At 37.5% G+C, this 4,518-nt stretch overlaps 1 protein-coding gene across 1 annotated transcript in view; it reads left to right on the top strand.

Annotated features, from left to right (window-relative positions):
- Window positions 1–4,518, top strand: part of LOC101845863 — a gene marked incomplete in the record, with an annotated part of 77,931 nt that overhangs the window by 60,529 nt on the left and 12,884 nt on the right.

Genomic DNA, 4,518 nt, shown 5'->3' with positions numbered 1-4,518 from the left:
AGAGACAGGGAGAAAGAAGAAATTACCTATCCAAGTATTTTAACAGTGAACAACTGTGAATAAGTGCAATTATCTCTTTCACTGTCATTTAGCTGACAGAAAAAATTCACATGAGAATAACAAAATTTCTTCTCACTTTTACCTAATGCAAAAGAAGTATTACGCTTAGAGTACGTCTCCTTATCTGAGCTGAGCCTTGTGGGTCACAATCTGTACGTTAAATTGCTTCTGTATCTGTTGTAACGGAAAGTGAACGTCAAGGCAGGGTGTCTATATTCTTTCAACATCTGCGTCTGACGGATCAACAGCAACTTGTCTTGTGAGAAAATAAACTCCAACACAGAAGAACTTAATATCTTTAAGAACTTTTATCTTATCTATCAATAACTGAAAAGACCCAGCAATAATTAGCAAAGAACAATCGCAGAGAGTTCTGGAAGCTCAATGCCCTTTACATAGGAATACTTCTAGTACGAAGATCTCTTTAAAAATCGCAGAGAGGGAATGACAATCATTAGCTGTGGGCTCACCAAAAGATCCAGCAATAATTAACAAAGAACAATGGCAGAGAGAAAATGACAATCCTTCGGCGTGGGCTCACCTGTAACATACTGAGCGGCTCATTGAGAGTGACCGGCATGGAGATCTTGGTGAGGTCTTTGCCGATGTTTCGGTACAGCAGGTTCCACAGGCTCACATCTGGGCTCTCAGGCTTGGGCACCGGCAGCTTCGTCCGCCGACCCGTGGCGCAGATGGACTGCGACACCATTTCTGGTACCAAAGAAAAAATCATGAGAGAAAATAACTTCCTCTTCATGGTTCCCTTAACACTATCTGTATGCCCTGGGATCATTTTGTAACCCCCCGGGATGTATTCTCCACACTTTATAATGATAATAATAATAATAATAATAATAATAATAATAATAATAATAATAATAGTAATAATAATGGTAATAATGATAACGATAAGGCCCTCTGTCTCGTTAGGAAACAAACTATATGGGCGTTGTACAATCGTTTGAAATCATATATTTACACTACTAGGAACTAGATACAGTACGCCCCTCTCTCGACTTGCTGCGCGATGGCCACATTCGACAGCGGCGTCCGCCATGTCGTTCTTTTTGGCAAGCTGTGTGAAGGAGTTCATGCTAAAGCAATGGGCTAGGCATGCTTTCTCTCTCATACGCAATAAACGAGGCTTGGCTCTTGTAGATTTTTTTTAAACATGGGCGCCGTAGCGTACTATAATATCTAGATTACTAGAAAGCATTAATACAGCGTACTTTTCTACAACTAGATCTACACATTTTTCAATAGATAGAGACGGATAGGCTTTCAAACAAACAAACAAAAAGAACAACAAAACAACGTTATTTCTTCTTCAGCACTTTATCTACGAGATGGTTTATTTCTTATTGACTGATTCAAAGCATATATAGGGCCTATAGAACTTTTAAGAAGAAGTATGACAAGATGTGGGTGTCATGGAAATATCCCTACCACCCCACCCTCTCTCCCCTCCCGAATCTCAAATCCAAGCCCCCCCCTCCCAATTTATGAGTTTGGCATTATATTACAACAAGATTAGACATAAAAAGAAGTTCAGGAGTTTTTTATGCTATTAGGGATAGGAAGGCAATGAAACTCTTGATAAAACAAATTCAGCCAAACGAATGACGAAAAATGATTTTTTTAAAAACACACACAAAAAAACGAGTTAATCTTTCCCTTGTGACATTTGTACAGGAGATTGTACTTTTCATACTTGTATTCACTTATTTTTTGGAATTATACCAAATAAGTAGTGTTTTCTATTTTGGTATTAAACTTTGGTTTATATTGATTTTAAGAACTGAAGTAGACCATGCACCACTTAAACTAAAGCTCCTTCTATTGCTGTTTTAAGTAAGTACTTTTGGAAATTAGTCCTAGTAAAATAACTGTGACAACTCCAGACTCACTGAAAATAAACAAGTGAACTTAACGTTGTTTTGTAGCCTTGTCAATTGTCTTTCAACACAGTGTAGGGATAATGATAACTGAAACTAAAACCTTTTCTAAGGTGTTTTTGGACAACATTCAATCAGATTTAGGCCAACTTGTGGCCACTGAAATTGATTCCCAACTTGTCTGCATCACTGGTGCAGGAAAAGAACATGTTTGTTCATCTAAAAAGTACACTGTTTGAAAAAGAAATTACCTGCCCATTGTGAAAAAGATCTAGTGCTAGTCTACCTTAACTTCACATGACCCAGAACCTTACTGATGGCTCTTAAAAAAACAGCAGCACCAAACGAACCCGGAGTGACTATTGTGCCAATTTTTGTCTTTATAGGATTAGGGTTAACCCTTCATTTTAGTCGTAGCGTTAGCGTAGGGGTTATGTAAGGGGTTCAGCCATTCATTTCGTCTTAAATTTAGCTTTGGAGGATAGGGTTAGGTTGAGCCGTCCATATGATTTGATAGTAATAGGTAGGCCCAAATTGTCACTGCCAAAAATAAAAAAAGGGAAGTGACATTGCAAATAATTTTTGCGCTACTCAACCCATTAGATCTAGATATATATACCAAAAATAATGAGCCATTCTTCTATTTTACTAAAAATTTGAAGACATATGACACTATCAAAAATCTATAATATAAACAGCCAAACTTAAAGTAGTCCAATAGCTTTATATTCGACCTCTATGCGCCTCACTGTCTCCCCCCAAACAACAACAACAACAACAACAACAACAACAACAACAACAACAACAACAACAACAACAACAACACACACACGAAAAAAGAAAAAAACACCCATAGACGATGTAATGCAAGAAAGACAGAAATCACTGAACTGCATGACAGAAGCAGTGTTGAGTTGTTTAAATTAATTCGTGCAATAGAAAATGTGTACCAAACATATAGCAAGCTCAGCACTAACTGCAGTCTGGCTATGGTTTCCTTTGTTACTAATATGTCATATACATTACATCATATATTTTACACACGAGGAAGGTTACAATGGCAGCCTATCTTTGGTTGCTCCCATCCATCATCATCCCATAAAATATTATTGCTGATGCTTTTATATATAGCCTATTACTATGGATGTATACAGGCTTATGACTGTTCATGTTAAACATCTTAAATCAGTTAGTCAAGTGAGTGAAACTAGTACCGCAGATTAATAGATCTAGCTTGGATTTTGTGATGTTTAAATACGTAATTAAACACAATGGCGAGGCAAAATTGCAGCGGTCAGATCTTACATTAATTAGCAGAAAGGTAGGCTTTGACCAGACCAGGCTCCTAACTTTTCGAACATTTTCTTCAAAACATAGATCTGGATCTAATCTGTCTAAATTCTTATCAATCTTATTCATACCAGTGTAAAGAAAGAGAGGTTCATTTGGAGGCTTTCTTAGCGCACAGATAGACACATGAGTGTTGCACGATCCCTTTACTGGTCTCGTTTTCTTTAGTCTTCCACTTCCAGACTAACCAGACGTTTGCTGGAGATGAATTTACTGTGAGAAAGTCTCTAAAGCTGTAAAACGTTAATCCTGAAAAGGTCTACAGGTTTCACATGCTTGCACTTTTCAGATAATCTCTTTGGATTAAAAGACAACGTTAGAGTCTAATAAAACACTTTCCTTACTAATAGCAGAGGCACACCCACTCATGTGTAAAGAAACTTCTTTGCCAATTCGAAAATGGCCGCTAACCAACTCAAAGGTTTCCGTGATGTGACCTCGTACAGACTCTAGTCAGAGACAGTCCTTGCTCTAGTTTAAAAAGGAGAAAACTCTATGTTTGAAATAGACAATATTATTATACAGACAAAAGAACCCCCCCCCCCCCCAATAGGTTCAACAATCGTTGAGGGGACAAAGAATGGCAACGTTCAAGATCTTAAAATATAAAAATATCTTTAATATTTTCAAAAACGACGCAGTATTTTATATTCCTCTCACTTTTAATGGATGGGTGTTCCGGGCTTAGGTTAAGAAAGTGCACGACAAAAAAGCTCAGTCTTAGAAACAACAGTTTTCATTCTATCAACATAATTCATAATTTTTTCTTTAACAGACCGATACTTTTATAAAATCAAACATTCTGTTTGGATCAACGACGGAGAACATATCTTTTAATTTTTTAACTTTTAATTCAGATGTTTCCTTCGGCTCTCTCCAAATTCCGGGCATTTTGTTAGTATGGGTCTGTTGGTGAAATTTGTCATGCAGAAGCGTTTTTCATCTTTCTGTTGAAGGTACTTATGGGATTTAAACGTATTATAAGAACGGAGACATCAAACAGACCGTTGCCTAACTTTCTTTTTTGTTTTTGTAAAGTGTTTTACGGCGCTCGCAACTGCATAAGGTCATATGAGCGTGCGGGACACACCTAATATTTTCAGTTGGTAGGAAATTTTGAATTTTGCCCTACTCTTATCGATTTTAGACCACCAAGGGATCTTTACCGTGCGCAACTTGCACGCAGGCCCTCCGAGATTTTTCGCCCTTGTCC

This window comes from Aplysia californica, unplaced genomic scaffold, assembly GCF_000002075.1.
Source record: "Aplysia californica isolate F4 #8 unplaced genomic scaffold, AplCal3.0 scaffold00386, whole genome shotgun sequence".
NCBI lineage: Eukaryota > Metazoa > Mollusca > Gastropoda > Aplysiida > Aplysiidae > Aplysia > Aplysia californica.
The sequence above is the reverse complement of the archived record's forward strand: the minus strand, read 5'-3'. Positions and strand labels throughout refer to the sequence as shown.